Below are 17,749 nucleotides of genomic sequence, written 5' to 3' on the forward strand. Positions count from 1 at the left end.
AGACCCCTGAACATGGTTGTCAATAAGGACGCCTCTGCACTCCAGGAAGCCTCTGGTAGTGGATTAGTATTTTTCCCTGGTTTAAGAAGGGACTTTGAGAGCCCATCCCACGTGAAGGGATACACTCTGTCCCTGGACCCATGGGGAAGGACCCAGGCCCAGCACAGGAATATTTGGTGGACTTTGCAACCCGGTTGAGGGCCCTACCCTGCCTGGGGAGTGGTGGGTGGATGGGTTGGGGGTAGGTTGGGGGTGGGGGAGGAGGGATGGGGTAAGGGGAGGGAGAGGGAGAAGGGACTTACATGTGAAACAAGCTTGTTCCCTAACTTGAACTAATAAAAAAAGAAAACAAAACATATCAGAATGCAGACAAAACTGTCATAAGAAACAACTGAAACACAGTGGCTTAAATGACAGGACTTCTTTTTTTCTGTGACATGACAATTTGGAGCAGTGTGAGCTGTCAGCCCTGGTCTCCATGGCTCTGCAGGTCCTGGATGTCAGGGTTTTCCAGCCATCATTAGTTTCCATCTCTAAATTTAAGGGACTTCAACCAGTTGTCACCCAGTTCCAGGTGGTAGAAGCAGGAATACCAAGTACTTCATTGGTAAGGAAATAGCAAGAAAGTATTACATACCTTTGCCAGTTACACCTTATTGATGAAGGTTCCATTATTTGGCTGTCCCTAATGGTTGGCTATGAAGAGTTGGTATAGGTTGGAGCTCTTGTTAAAAAAAAAGGAAATTGTAAATTAGAACTTGATTATCAACATCATCTACCTGTCATTGATGTTTTTAAAAATCATTTTTAATAAAGTATTAGAGAGGGTCAATTTCTATTCAAAATAATAATAATAATTAAAATAATGAACTAATTTTAAAGATAAAGTTTGCATACTCTACTTTCATGAGACACATGGTAAAGTAAATGTGTCCAAGAAACAAATTGGGTAAAGTGTCTAGAAAATCTTTATGAAGTTCTCAGAGAGAAAGCTCTTCTGCTCATCTGAAAAAGTTCAAGAACAGATTCATTCTGGAAGTGGTGTGTGAGCAAAACCTTTTAAGATTATGAGAGCTCACTGGGAAAATATGTGAATACTAGGATTCTTTTTTTAGTCAGTGCTATAATTTAGTTATAGACATGACTTAAGGCCGTCCCCCAAAATTCGTGTGGTAAAAGTTTAGTTCTAACTGTAGCAGTGTTAAAGGGATCATGGAACCAAACTTAATTTCCACAAAAATAAGCTGTATAAAAGAGCACATCAGACTCTTGCTTTTCTCACAGGCTTCTTGTTTGGCTATGCAATCTCCCCTTCTGATCGCATACCTCGACTATAACAGCATCCAGTACAGGCCCTTACCAAAGCAAGCCCAGGGCTGAGCAGAAACCAACCCCACATTCTTCAACCTCTGGAACTGTGAACAAATTTAACTGCTTGTCTTTTTAAAGCCAAAGAGTACACACAAAAAAGTCATCAATTCTACACAATGAGGTGATCGGGGGAATGGTGCATAGTCTTCATAGTCTTATGTTTCAAGAGTAGTGTGTGTGTGTGTGTGTGTGTGTGTGTGTGTGTGTGTGTGTGTGTGTGTGTGTGCTAGTGTAGAGAAATGAATGAGGAAGTGAATAAAGATGACCCATGAAGGATGTATAAGGACCAGTTTGGGAATAACCTTGTAAGGAATTTATTAATTATAAGGCCTTTGAAGGATTTTAGCTAGGGTGTAATGAGGCTGATTGACATTTCAGGAATTCCATTTTGGCTGAAACCTCTTCTTAGAAGGGCTGTAAGGGAAGAAGCATTCTTCATTTTGATCTAATTCAGCATTTATCAGTGTCTTTGTGCCAGGTGTATTCTCACTTCCTCTAGAGAAGGCCAACATTCAGTAAAATAAAAAGACAGATAGGCCAAGTCTGTTGCCTAGAAACACTTCACATTTTGATAGCTTCTCCCTTGGGACATACCTTAGTCTTTATAAAACAGAAAAGATAGACCAGAGGGACAGGGTCTTCAATGAAATAATACAGGCTTCTTCTGACACTGGTTCCAGTTTCAGCCCTGTTGAGATCAAAGTCTTCTGCATTCTCACAAAAATAAAAAAGGAAAAGAGAAGAATAAAAAAATCAGGAATTCTAGGCGTCTATATTTCAAACACAAATGAATTACAAAAGTTAGAAAAGTTTACACCAAATCAACAAAAGCGTAACTAACCAGGAAGTAGATATTTTTATCCACTTGACCAGCCTGGAATCCATGGGTTGGTCACATTTATTTGTGACTACAGTGTAAATTATAGTATCTGATACCCAGAAATTACTTTGCATAATTGCCTAAAATGAAATTAGCTCCTTGGCTTTGCACAATTTCTTAACAGTACTCAAGGGCAAAAAGAATTTGACTTGGAAATGTTGTTACTCCATAACTGCATCTGGATATACACTCCAAAATGTTCATTGGTATCTTAAATGTATACTTCCCCTTTTGCTTACTGATTATATCAGCCAACTCATTTCAAGTTATTACACCATTGAAGATACTGTCAATGGAAGGAGCAAATAAAATCCTAGAACTACCTTCTAGATGTTAATGTGATGACTTTGCACCACCAGATGGCAGTATTTAGTTTTAAAACCATATTTGCAGTCCAACAGCCAAGTATTTAAAGTAGTTTAACATGAATGAATAATCTCGTCTTAAACAAAAGAACCATCAACAGAATGGTCTAATATTGTTTCTTTGTTCTAGCAGCATCCATCTGTGCAAGCTGTTCCTTCCTTTGAAATGTACTGAAAATTAAATATGTATAAGACACACACTGGGGCAACGAGAGAATAGGGCTACAAGTGCCTGCATTTGGCAACAGATGGTTTGAAAATGAATACGATAATCAATAATGATGATGCCTTGACTATATGAGCAGCTGTCCTCCCCACAGCTCAAGAGCCTCTCTCATTATCTCTTTACTGTCCCAACACAGACTTATGTCAACTATTGGATACCTTTATCTTTCTGTTTACTTTCTTTCTTTTTGTTTTTGTTTTTCATCTCCAGATAATAATATACTTCTCTGACACAAGAGAGCAACATTCATGCTTGGTCAGACACCTAAGGAAGTACTCTGCAAAGTGTTTTAGCAATAGAATTTTTTAAAACTTTCATACCATAAACATGTAAATTAATGATGGAAGAGGAAGATTAAGAAACATGGAAATATTTGTTCAAGAAATTTTGCAGCAAGAATACTTCTCCGTGTGTGGACTTAGATCAAGATGAATTATTTATACAAGTTTTGAGTTTGAACTAAATTAGAGAATACTTGAAATTCTTCTCTCAATTGATATTCTACCAATTTCTCCATCAAGCTCCAAATCTCTTCACTACTAAAAGACCCCAAAGATCTTTGTTTTTAAGAGAAATCAGACCTTGTAAATATAGTTTACATACTTGTTAATCTAAAGAAAAGTTTAATCTTAAAGTCTAATCTTATTACATTTTATTAATTTGTGTGTGTGTGTTTGTGTGTGTGTGTGTGTGCGCGCGCTTATATATATGTCATAGTGTGTGTGAGGAAGTCAGAGCACAACTTGCAGGAGAGGAAGTCAGGTGGCAATTGCATTTACCTACTGCGCCATTATCTGTTGGTTAACTGTCATTTAATTGGGAATATATCTGTCTCTTTTGCCTGCATTTGGCAAATCAAGCCCTGATATGAGGGTTTGTGTCCAGTCTTACTGTGTCTTGTAAGAACATGTTCAGTGGATTCCCTAAGGGGTCCTCTCTCTCTCTCTCTCTCACTCTCACTCTCTCTCCCTCTCTCTCTCTCTCTCTCTCTCTCTCTCTCTCTCTCTCTCTGAAGTGAAACAGAGGACAATTTGGGAGATGGGAAGGAGGGGGACTTGGAGAAATGGAGAGCACTCGGAAGTGAAGTCAGGATGTAATGTATGAAATCTGCTTAATAACCAGTATTTTAATACAATTTTTAAATGGCAGCATTCTGTAAGAAATTAGCTTAAAATGTGTCTTCCATACACATACACGATGTGTCCAAAACCAGAATCTGACTATGTGGCACATTTATCATACAGCACACATGAGGCCAAGTCAGTAGGAATTTGAGATCACGTACACCCTGGCTAGTAAGTCAAGTCTGTGGCCAATGTGGGCTACAGGGTAAGACCTTGTGCCCACCCTGACACGCGCACACACACGCGCGCGCGCGCGCACACACACATGCGCGCACACACACACACACACACACACAATCTTTGTATTAAGGGCCTGACAGAAGTAATTCACGTCCTCCCCACACACTATGTCTTTGTTGTAAACAGTGTGGGTAGCTCCTTGGATCTACAAGTCTTCGTTTCCATTGAACAACGAGCTGCTCCCAACTTTCCTTCCAGTCCCACTTTCTTCTCTCAGCTCTACCGTTCATATGTCTCCAGGTTATGTAGGCAAACACCAAAGCTCCCAGTCTCTCTTTTTGTGCTTATTTACTTAGAAGATAGAGATAACAAGATGTCATGAGATAATCAAAACTTTTCAGAGATTAGTTGAGAGTTCTACCCCTCCTGCACAAAGCAAGACCCATTGTGAACATCCTACTGATGTCTAGAAGGATGGTCCCTGCTTTGAAATGATGTTGGATTCTTTTTTTTTCCTCATTCTGCAGACCCTGGTTGTAATGGAATTTAAAGGGAAACTATATTCTCCACACGTCCCTTTACCTGTTGCTTCCCATGTGCTCCTTTTCTAATATTTTGTTTATTTTATGTGTGTATGTATATGGGCCTCATGTATGTACATATGTAGCGGTCAGAAAGTGACTTTGCAGGGGTTGGTTCTTACTTTCTACCATGTGGGTTCTTATATTCAAACTCAGATCCTCAGGCTTGATGACAAATGTCTTTAATGCCTAGGTCATGTCTCCATCCCCACCCCTACTTTTGCTCTTAAAATAGCTGTACTTCTGAGAGCACTTCCTCTTCTGATACTGCTGACCTGTGAGTGATCCATACTACAGAAGAGTGAAGAGACACCAGCTTCTCTAGTCACACAATTGCAGCCCAGTTGCAAGGAATATCAGAAAAATCCAAATCACCAAGGTCTATTTCAAGCTAGGGAAATTTCTCAGGCTAGTCATAGTCGAGTGAATCTTTGGAATGGCCCAGAAGTTAGGAATTATTTGTAAATTAGACTGATCCTAGTAAGTCATGTTCAGTTTTATCACAAAGTCTTCTTTTATTCCCTCCACACTATCCCCAAATAATCATCCCCCAAAATATATGAAGCCAAATGGATTTTCAAAAAGCTTGTTGAAGGTTTATTTATGTTCTAGAGACTGCTGTAAACAAAAATTAATATCTAATAATAAAAAATAAACAGTATACTACAACATAGATTCTCACAAAGCTTCAATTTAAAAAGACTTTTGAGAAAGCATGAACTTGTTGGTATCAAATAAGAGAGGTAACAAGTACCATGTCTGTGAGAACAGGAGATCCCATGAGGTCCACCTATTCCTTCTTGTGGCAATTTAACCTGTTAGGACAGCGATGTTTGCCATGTAATTATTCACATACCATCTCATTATGTCCCCATGGGACATCAGATGTAAACCTGATGATTTTCATGTCATGAGGAGATTAAGAAAGATGTCTTACTCAATTTGAAATAACTAGCAAGTTGTGAGCATGGACTCAAAGTCTTGTCCTTTCATTCCAAGCCAAGTTTTCCCTTTATACATTTTCATGAAGCACGGCATTGTCCTAGAGAAGACAACCCCCAGTGCACTTCTGCAAGATGTCCAGAGTTCTTTAGTCCAGGTCTGCAAACCATGGGTCAAAGGTGTACTAGGAGAGCATACCCTTGTCAGGTTCGTGTAGGAGTGGGAGGGTGAAGCCTCCTTCCTAGGGGTGAGGCCAAAAGCTGTTATGCTCTTCTCCACAGAGGATGTGATGCTGAGCTTTCAGAATATGGACAGAAGAAATGGGGTGATCATTCTTTACTCAGTAATGAGATGGGTGGATTCTGAATGTTAATGGTAGCCTAAGTGTGATGCAGCCGTTGGCACAGCCAGGTACATGGGCATGTCTCTCTGAGGCCGTGCCTCAGAACAGATCCTCCAAAGAACAAGAGCTTCCACAAAAAATGCACAGGAGCATGCAGCGAATGCCAGAGGCTTGTCAAAGGAGTCGGCAGTCCTGGAGATCAGCGAGCTCTCCCTTTAGAAGCTGGTCTCTGAACCAAGGCCAGCCTTCCAGCCAGTTTGCCTTTGGAGTCGTGTCTCATGACAAAAGTCAGATGTGTCAGCTCACCATTAATGAACTCAGGATCCAGCACATACATTAGCAAATTTCTTGCTTTAAAGCAGTTCTGGGAGCAGAATGTGTGCCAGGTAAACTATAACTTCATAGTTTTTCAGCATTGCAAATTCAATATCTATCATCTATTTGCAGGTAAGCAGCATGGTAGTAGTTTCTGCCCAGCTACCACAGCAGACTGAAGATTGTTAATTGTTAATTGTTCTACTCAGCTTTCACATTCACTCCTCATTCTAGTTTTCTAACTCTGGGATGGACAATAATTTTAATCTACTGGACAGAAGAGCTACTGCTATATCACAACATCCTTCAGAACTCTTTTGGCAGAGACTTAAATTATTTTAAAATTCTTTGTGTGTGCAAAGTTTGTTTTAAACCATTGTTTAAACATTTGCAATTGAACAATAAAATGTTCTGTCTTTCTTCAAAATGTTAATTTTAACCTAAATCTTTTTTTTCTTCTCCCTCCTCTCTCTGTGTATGTGTGTGTGTGTGTGTTGTCATTACTTAGACATCAGATATATTTGGGTTTTATTTTGTTTTGATTTTTGACATAGAGTCTCTCACAGGCCTGCTGCTCATTGATTGAGTTACACCTGTTGAAACATTAGAATCTCTGCCTCCCCAATACTGGAACTAAAGAGAAATAGAATAATAAAAAGCCAGGTAAAGATGGAAAATGCACACAGAGTCTGGATACACTGTGGCCTATAGGCTGAAGATGGATGCCCCAAAATTACAGAGAAACTTTGGGTGACTGTCCAGGCAATGAGATGTCTCTGTCAGTTCTAGAGTTTATATATTATCCTTCTGTGGTCTTTGATGGAGTTGAAGACAGATAGTTATGGTTATAGTTTTCTTCAGTTATTATAAAAGATAAGTTACCCTTCTTTTTATTTAGACAGAAAAGAGGAGATGATAGGGGAAGTGCTTCTAAGTGTGTGTGTTTGTCTTATTGGTTGATAAATAAAGTACTGTTTGGCCAACGAGGCAGCAAGTTAGGTGGGACTAAGAGTCAATGAGGATTCTGGGAAATGTAGTAAAAGGAAGTCTTGTGATACAGGCAGGAAGTGACATAGCAGGCAGACTCATATATAAGCAAGGGCAAGAAGGAAGTCATCCCTTTCTCTCTTCCTCCTGCTCTCTGCTCTAGAGTCACCATGTGAGCCCGGGAAGACACAGGATGCTTACCACTGGTGTCCGATAAGATAAGTCTTATAAAATATATAGATTTATGATAATTAAGACTGAGCCAGCAGATGAGAAATCCTAGTCATTGGCCAAGCATCATTTGTACCAAATGTAAGTCTCTGTGTATTATTTGGGACCATTACGTAGTGGCAGGCCCCACGTTGGGCAACATGGTGGTAAGTGCCCTCGTGGCAGCAGAGATCAGGTGGCTTGGCAGAAAGACTTATTGTTACAAGTTACATGTACAGACTTGGCATTTAAAAAACTAGATTTAATTCCTCATTCTGTTCCTTATGGGTAAAAGGATTTGGGACAACTTGTAGTCTTTCTAAGATTCACTTTCCTAATCTATAAAACATGGTAATAGTATCATCTACCCAGAAGGAAATAATTTTCTACAATGACTGTTCAATTAATAAAAGTATTGGGTAATAGAGTAATTTATTAACTCACATATTTAGCCCGAAAAGTGTGGGCCTGACCTTTATTTAGTATTTTACATTTAGAGTGTTACTTCATTCTGAGTAGTGCACATGGATGGAAATTCCAAGCAAATGGTAAAGAAGTATCAAGAGCAGCTTGTGCTAGGCAATAAATGGTTTTGGAGGCAAGAAGACAGGGATTTGCCACTCTGGCTGTAGGGATGTGCTGCTCAGCTTACTGATGGACTGGTCAGGACAAGTAAGAACCAAATGTTGAAACTAATAAATAGCACCAAATATAGTAATAACTATGTGAGCTTCATTCATGACTATGGCCTCTTTAGTAAATTTTCTGTTGCTCTCACAGATATTGACAAGAAAAAAGAAATTATCAACCTGCTGGTGGACAGAAGTACTACAGTCTTGTGTACATTTTGTGATGAATGAATGAATGAATGAATGAATGAATGAATGAATAGGAGTAGCTAGACTTAGATGGGGATGATTTTTATGACTCACACAAACTGAGGGACAAAAAGATAGGTTCATCTTTTTATCAAATGCTACATGGTTATTATTATTAAAGACCAGGTGTTGAGAATACAATGCATACACAGAACAGTTCTTGTCTTGCTCATTGGAGAGCTCTGACAGGAAAACATATCAACAAAATATACTTAAAATTAGAGAACTGTTGAAATATACACATAGCCCCATCACTACACAGAGAATGAACACCCCAGAAACAGCTTGATAGAGAAAGTGTTGTTGGGGGTTAGTGTAAAAGAAGACAGGGTATTCACAGCAAAGGAAGAGCACCAACCTCCACCCTAAATCTGCACACAATACCAAGGCTTGACACCCTGACTGGGGCAGCCGATACTCTAAATACCTCACTTAGCATTTAGAACTGTGCACATCTCTCTTAAAAGCTATCACTCACTGCTCACTTTTCTTACTTACCTTTAAACAATGTTTGATGATGTTTCTGGGAGTATGCCTGACTATACAATATGAGTTAATATAATAAACAGGCCGTTCTGTCTGATAGGGTGATTATCATTTTCAGACCTGGAAGAAATCCTCAGAAGTATTTCATTGCGATTGATACTGTGTTCAGACATCCTTGAGTTTTTCTTTGACGTGGATTATGGGAAGTAATAATTATTGCTGCATGTAGAGGTGAAAGAAATCCCATGGGGTTGAATAAGACTTTTTTTTTTACAATGATGATAACATTTGACTAGGGACTAGAATAGAGCTGGCTCGTAGCTAAGGAAATATACTAACACTTAGAGAATTCAGATTACAACACAGCATCATTAATCTAGACCTGTATTTAAAAACTATGGTGACAAAAAAAAAAAAAAAAAACGTAAGAAGGGCAGTATTTAATTACTGTCCTATGTGCCATGAATTGCTAAAAGGCTTCTTGACCTTGGCAAAAAAGATTCACATTTCTGAAAGAACTTGATGACCAGGATTAATTAGCAGGCACCAAGAACTTATTCCATACATCAGGGCTCTTTTTCTTTTCCTACTTTATTTTCTATAAATGACTCACATCAGATGTCCAACCTCAACCATAATATATTCTAACTTCACTTCTTTTAATGACATGTGTAAGATTGTAAATGCCGAAATCTATCAATGTGGCAATGTTACCAATCATTGGTAACATCCATGCCGATGTGCAGCAGTAATTTTCCATTCATTTGTTGTCTTTATTTCTAGTCTTATGAAGATCAATACATTTGTAAAATACAGTAAAAACAAAATACTAGGTAAGTGAAATTACAAAAATCAAACACAAAGGTCACAAATCTAAATTGTTCATTACTGTATTCTGCATACATATATACTTCATCAAATTAACATTTACTAACAGTTCTAAAGGCCTGCTATTGAATGCTTTATTTATCTTATGAGCCAGGAATGCACAGCCATGAGTCAATACAGGTCAAAGAATTATATTTGGAGCAAAACAAACTTAATCCCTATGATACAAGTGTCTCTAACCACTTGTTCAGCAGGAGGGACAGAACAAAGAGTTGCCAAAAGCCTAAAGTCATAGACCAAGAGCCTTGTGTTCTTTTTGTTTGGTTTTTGTTTTTGTTTTTAGAGACAGGGTTTCTCTGTGTAACAGTCCTGGTTGTCATAGAACTCACTCTGTAGAACAGGCTGGCCTCCAACACATAGAGATCCACCTGCCTCCACCTCCGGGGTGCTGGGATCAAAGGTGTGTGACACCACCAAACTGTGAGCCTTGTGTTTTTGCTTAGCTCCTTCAATCACTTAAAAACCCCAACCATTCAGTTTTCTTGTGCAGGTGATGATGAGATTTGTACAGTTGATTTTATCAAGTATTTTCTAAGACAATCTCTTTATTTCTTGTCTAAAGATTTGGAAATAATGTTGTTGGAACAAAAAAAAATTATTCATAGTGGAGAAAAATGTAGGATTTATTGTAATGGAGAGAAAGTAGGAAAACTCATTAATTTTGTTGGTGTTGTGTTTGCATAAATTTAAGTCATCCTATTTCATGTAGCTGCCAAATAATTACCTTAACTTACAGTAAGGACAAAGACTAGAGTCATCTAAATCTCTTAGGGGCATTTCCCTAATAATTACAACTCTGACACTGGTGCCAGTTGCCATATACAAGAAGTTTTCTAATACTGAGAATTGAAATCAATAATCTTTCATCTATGAAGCATAGAACACAAGAGCAGAGGATTCAATTTTTCTATCATATACATATGAAAAATATATTTGTATAAATAAAAATATGTTTCCTTTGGTGTTTAAAGCAAGCATTGTTCAACTTAGAAATGCTTTACCCAGGAAGGCATGTACTTTTCTCTTTTTTGCAGATCATTTGTAACGATAACTCTTTCCACCAGCTGCCTGAGTTCTGCTGCCACGTTAGGGCCCCCAAATAACATACAGAGTCTTATATGGTTGCTGGCCAATGACTAGGATTTCTTATTTGCTAGCTCTGTCTTAAGTATCAACCATAACCATTAATTTTATAAAGACTTATCAAGGACGCCAGCCTTAGCATCCTGTCTTCCTTGGATCACATGGCAACTCCCCTCTTTACTATATTTCCCAGAATCCTCCTTCTCTTCTAGTACTGCCTAACTTGCTCCACTATTGGCCAACAATGCTTTATTTATCAACTAATAAGACAAACATATACACAGAAGGATTCCCCCCATCAATCATTAATAAGAAGGCCCATTTCTTCCCTGAAATGACTTTGTAATCACCAACATAAAAGCAAGGCAAGGGGAATGAACGACCTCAGCACAGCAATTTATTGCTCTATAACTGTTAAGCATAAGAAAAAATTATCTGATGAAGAGTATTTAGCTTCATTCTCCTGGAGATAATGATGCTTCTACCTTCAACTCCAGGCCTCTTTTTAAGGCTCAAGCTGGCTTCTTGGGTTCTCTGTTGTATTATGAATGTCCTGAAATTCCTGTTACTCCTCTTCTCCTGCTGCCTTAAAATTTCTCCTAGTTTGCATACCTTCTATCACAAATGACTCCTGAAGAGACAGACCAAGATAGGAGATTAGGGAACAGCTTGTCTGGACCACTAAATATTTTGTCTATAACAGCAGTTATTTCCAGTTCATTCTTTCTCAACAATGGCACATCATAGTTATGGTGTTCAGAGATGAAAACCATCTATATCTGCCAGCTTCAAGGGCCTTTGAAAAGATGAATGTCTCCTCTGATACAGAAAGATTGGAAAATTACCACCTAAGTAGTCTATCTTAGAGAAAATATCCATCTTAGCAAACTCTAGTAGAAGTAAAATATCTACCTTTGCTTGCACAGATTGAAAATATCTGGAAAGAGCCTAACACGAGGTTGGAATTCAGTGAAGCCTCAGAGTTTTATCACCACCTGCATTCAGTTTTCCAATTACTGACCCAGTACTTGAGCAGAGGCTTTATAGATTTATTGCAGCTGAGATGAGATGAAAGCGTGTTCCAAGAGTTAATTCAGTTCAACTCAACAAAATAGGTCACAGCATCTATTAAAAGAAATCTAGTTGCGTTGAGTAGGATGGATCACTGCCCTCCAGAAATTCCAGTCATGTTGAGAAGGGTGCACATACACAGATTATCCTAGAAAATATCAAATTTTGATATGTGCACTCAAGGACGATCCAAATGCTTGGAATAGTTAAGGAGAAATTGATTCAAAGCATGGAAAAATTCTTAAATGTTGAAGTTTAAATAGAAAGTACAAATGAGGAGGGGATGAAGTCATGAAGCAATGTGTGTTGTTGACACAGGATGGGTATGGTCATGTCAAGGACCCCGTGGGGATGGCAAAGCCCTCCCCTGGTTCTTGTGGAAATGTGGGCAGTGTGTCCTTAAAGTATTGACCACATTTTCTTTCTCCTGGCTGACTGTAACATGAAACTGCTACTCTATAAAAGCCTCCTACAAAGATTAGCTAAGTCTGCTTTTTCGTTCAGCTGTATATAATAAAACCATTTCCTCAATTCATGTATGTAAAATAAATAGGATGAGTTTCTAGGCTCCTACTGGTGTGTCTCCATGCAAGTGCATAGCCCACCTGATCCCAGCTTTTCTCTCCATGTAGCTGTGTCTGTCCTTTCTTCATTCCCTCATTATCCTAGTTAAGTCAATCTTTAAAGCCATGCAGGTCATAGCATACAAATCTTATTTTTTAACTGTTATATTAATAACTCAACATAGTAAAGAAAACCACAAAATGATATAAACTGAAAACAAAACAATTTAACATTCATACTAACATTTTTGTCTACCTATATGTCAACATGATTATGCTTTAAAGATAATTTAACCAATAATGTGTATTCCTGAGTAATTCTACCTTTTCCCCTATATAGCATACAGTGAACATTTTTTTCTCTGACATTAGAATTCTTTTATACTAGGTCTGGCTCATAAATGCTACATCTTCTTTTATTTCTTATATGGTCTGTGATTACTTATAGCTTGATTCTGGCACCATGTTCCTAGTTGGAGGAAATTCTTAAGTCTATAAAGCATTGTCTTTCTAACTCTAAATGTGCTTGCTAAAACTATCAAATATCAACTGAGCAAATTAATTTCACATACTATTTATCATATCACTAAAAATACATTTTAATTAATTCCTTATCTTCAGGATATTTAGATTATTTTCCATTACATATAGCTCCATGGTGGGCAGCCTTATGAATATTTAGATGCATTTTGCATAATTATATTGTTAACAAAACTTTTTAGAATTATAAATACTGAATAAGAATGTATGCAAAGTTACAAGATGTTTTTTTTAAAACATTGCCAAGTTCTGGCACAGAAAGTTTATACTAATTTAAATATCTTGAAAGTATATGCAAATGCTACAATTTTCTGGCTCCATTCTTGCTCACCCACACAACTTAGCAACTCATTAGTTTCATAAATGTTTTGGTACTTTGCAACTGGAAGCAACTGCCAGTTAGCATCCCAAGAAGTAACTGTGAAGATATTATCAAAGAGCACACAAAGGGCTACTATATGTCATTACCAATGTTACATCAGAAGTTACCTACTTCTGGTAGAACATCTTTGAATCTGTCATTATGAATTTACCTGTTCAACTATCTGAATGTCTGTTTAGATTTCATTTCTGTTTTAAGGCTATATTGTGAATGGAAAAAAAATGTATCTACTTGATGGGCTGGCTGCTCCTTGTATTGTGAAATGTCACTAATGCCACTATCTTTCACTTTAAATACTACTTTCCATATTGGAAGACCACTTTGTACTTGTACGTATCATAAAGCTGGATTTTTTTTAACCTTGTCTGTCACACATTAAGAAACTAAATTTATTTATACTATTAGCATTTAAGGCATATTTTCACTTACATCTTGCTTCTTCAGTTTTGTGATTCATGTTCATTTCTGTTGTTTTGTTTTTGTTCATTTGTTTTATAGGAGGAGGGTGGCAGTCTTGTACAGAGCTATGCACAGGCTAGGCAAGTATTCTATCATTGAACTGTATCCCCATCTGTTTTTTTTTTTTTTTTAAAAAAAAAAAAAAAAAAAAAACAGTTCCTCACCACACAGCTCTGGCTGACCTTGAGCTCATGACCTTCCAATTCTTCAGGCTAAGCCTCCCCAAGTGTTGGTACCACAGGCATACACTAGCTAATTCCCTTCTCAATCCTATGCCTATGCATTCTTTAGTGTCTGCTGCCATTTAATCTTAGGTATTTAATTATAACATGCAATTAGCTATAAATTTTTCTACCCAAACCCTCATTATTCTACGTCCTGATCCTTATTTAGATAAGGATGCCAGTAGTACTTAACTCCACTCCCCATGTTACTGTCCCACTTAAATTGTTATTAACAAGAACATTTTAATGAGAGAGCTAGACTCATATTTCAACTGCACAGATATAAATTCACCAATTGATTTTGTCAAGTTCTGGGTTTCTGTTGTTCTAGTACATTGTGTGTTTTGCTCATTTTCCATTTTGTGAAGTTAACTATGGTCTATGTGTGGATTGGAAACTCTTTAGGCTGGCCATTTCAGAAATGTCAAGCATTTGCTTCATTCTTGATTGACAGCTTATCTAGACAGAAAACAATGGACTGAAGTTTTATTCTGTAAACATAGAAGAAGCCCTGTTATGTTCTGCAGTTGATGGTCCCATTGTATTTCTCCCTCCACAAGAGGTAACTATCCAGGAGCTTTAAACCTGATTTTTACTTTGATATTTTGTTGTTGGACTATCATTTTTCTAGATCCAAGTTTATTGTTGTTTGTTTTACTTGTTTCTTACAGTTTATTTGATCTTATGACATTATTTTCTTTAGTTAGGGAAAGTTTTAGGAGTCATCTCACCAAATACTGAATCTTTGCCATCTCTTGGCCTCCATTTGTTGTCAATGTAGTCTATTAATTGCCTGTAACCCAATAAAATAAAAAAGAAACTCCAGAATATTGGAGATACTAGCACTACGGAACATATGCTAAAGAAACCTGAAGGAATAAAGAGGAGCTGGCCTAATAGAGACATCACAGGTGTATAATATACAGGGCCCACTGGAGCACAGACTTAAGTTCCAGAAGATAGATCAGTAGGTGCAGGATTTAATGCTCATGTAGTAAGTATTTGTCTTAATTTTGGTCCATTCTTCATTGAGTCTGCCCCCATAACTCCATTTTGTAATGAAAATGTTTATTTTGTGTCATTGTATACTGAAAGTATCTAACTTTTAAAATTATTACTACTTTAAAGGTGCTCACAGTTGGAAGTTTACCTTGAGTCTCAGAAAATGCATTGCACTATAGGAACTGTAAGACTTGAGGCTCAGAAGAGACTTTGAACTGTTAAAAATGGTAAGAACTGGGAGAGTTTTTAAGTCAGATGGGTTGCAAACTGAATTATATGGTGACAATGAGCCTGTTGAGGCCGGGGTAGCATGCTAAGGTTTGGATATAAAATGTTCTCCACAGACCCATGTGTTTGACACTTAGTCTCCAGCTAGTGGCACTATTTGGAGAGCTTGAAGAACCATTGGGGGGGTCTACTAGAGTAAAGAGGGTGAGTGGCTATTGCTCAACCCCCACACCAGTCCAGGTCTCTCTGTTTTCTGATTCATAGAAATGTGACCAAGCCACACCCATTGCCAAATCCTCTCTGCCAAGATAGACTGTACCCTCTAAACTCTAAGTCAGAATAAGAAACTTCTTTCTGTAAGTTGCCTTTGTCAGTTATCACAAGAACAAGAAAACTAATACAGAAACATCTTTTTAAAATAGGAACAAACTATCTGACTTTCATTTCTGTTGTGACAAAATAATCTGCCCAAATCAATTTAAGGTAATAAAGAGAGGCACACTTCAGGTGACAATTCCAGATTATAGATCACCTGGTGTCAGTGAGCGGGATGACCCCATGCCCCAAGGTTCCCAGAGGAACAGGGAAACCTGCCACCACAGCTGGCCCTGTCTGGCCGCTGAAAGGCATTGGAGCAGCTTCTATATGATCTCGCTGTCCCTGCACTCTAGGGGGTTGGACTCCACACTCCCGAGATGCCCTGCAGCCCTGGAGAGTTCTAGGGTTAGGATTCTGAGCCACAAGCTGCCTTCCTGAGACTAGTTAAACAGCAGCAGAACCCGGGCAGCTGGAGGTAGTGTTACAAACTTCCACGTAAACTTTACAAAAGCCTAAAAAGGGATTTTAGCATCAGAAGATCAGAGACAAGCACGGCTTCTTGTTAGCAGCATTTTCTTGGGTGGTCTCTGTTTTACTAGAGACAAGCAGAGACTCGAGTAGTTGCTTTAAAAGAGATTTCCTGACTCAGCAAAAGCGGAAAAAACAACAACAAAGGACTCTTTTTAAGAGGCCCGGCTAGTTCAGTCGGAAGAGCATGAGACTCTTAATCTCAGGGTCGTGGGTTCGTGCCCCACGTTGGGCACCAAGTGAAGGAAAAAGCTTGTAGGGTCAAGATAACTTTATTCAGATAAATACCAGCCAAATGCAAGCCAGAGTGTGCCCAGGGGCAGCAAGGCAGGGAGGCCAGAGAAGGGGCAGCCAAAGGGGAAGAGAGTGTCCCATGTGCTCGTGGTCACTTGAGAGGTCATTCTGACCTCACCTTGACCACGCCTTGACAGGCATGGTCAGGCACAACTGTAGCCAGCCCTTAGGAGGTGTGGTTACAGTGTCTCCCTACAATCAACATTTTAGGGAACTCAAGGCTAGAACTTCAAATAGAGCAGAGATAAATGAATGCATAAGTGCTTATTTGCTTGCTTGCCTGTCTGCTTGCTTGCTTGCCTGCCTGTTTACCTGCTTGCCTGCTTGCTGGCCTGCCTGCCTGCCTGCCTGCTTGCTTGTTTGCCTACTTGCCTGCTTGCTTATGCTCAGCTCCATTTATCCATTCACATATTTCTGTATCCCTGGACTAGGGAATGGTGGTGTCACACTAGGCTGGATCTTTCCATACCATTCAACTCTGACACCTCCCTACTTCCATTCCTTGGCAAGGGACAGATCCCCCAACCAGACCTTCCATCTTGCATCCTAACAACCATCTGCCCTACTTGTTCTGCCACACCTTTTGATCTAGGTAGGGTAAAAATACAGAAATCATCCCAGATTCACTGAGCTCAAGATGGGATTTTCTGTGTCAGAATGCTATCTGGGAATAGAAGTGATTCCAGCACCTTGAACTCAGGCCCTAGAGCTCATGACAGAGTCACAAAGGAGTACCTCCTCTCATTTTGGGCATGAGACACTCTAGAAGCTCACCCTATGCATGCTGAGATTATCGGCATCATAGTCAGGAAGCCCTGAAATATAAAATCAACATAGATGCAGTAGGGCAGGGGCTTAGAATAACTAAGAGCATGTAGAGGTCTAGATCCTCTCCTTGGCAACTCTGAGCACATTCAGAATATATTTGTCTAGGATCTTCTGGTCTACCCTGAGGAAGACTGAGTTCATGGACTTCTGAATTCTTTTTGTCTAGCAGAGTATGGCCAGAGAAGTATGTTTAAGAAGTAGAAGGTATAACTATACCCTGTGCCATCAGGTATTACTCAAACATCTCCTTGAGAATTCTTTCCTTTCCTGGGCCATTCTGGGGTTGTCTCTGTGCTCTTAACACAGTGTTCTGCATTGTAGAAGCATGCAAGCTAAGCCTCCTGAGCACTGAAATATTCTTTCTCTTCCTGGAATTTCCTTCCCTTTTCAATCACCTGCTCAGTTTACTTCAATATTTACAGGGATGGTGAATGTTACACACTTACTGGAACA

The 17,749-nt window shown here is 38.8% G+C and overlaps 1 non-coding gene across 1 annotated transcript; it reads left to right on the forward strand.

Annotated features, from left to right (window-relative positions):
• The first annotated feature begins 16,336 nt into the window (after window positions 1–16,336).
• Window positions 16,337–16,409, forward strand: Trnak-cuu. Its single transcript has one exon. It is a non-coding gene; the product is annotated as a tRNA-Lys (tRNA).
• The last annotated feature ends 1,340 nt before the right edge of the window (window positions 16,410–17,749 follow it).

This window comes from Cricetulus griseus, chromosome 2 (assembly GCF_003668045.3).
Source record: "Cricetulus griseus strain 17A/GY chromosome 2, alternate assembly CriGri-PICRH-1.0, whole genome shotgun sequence".
NCBI lineage: Eukaryota > Metazoa > Chordata > Mammalia > Rodentia > Cricetidae > Cricetulus > Cricetulus griseus.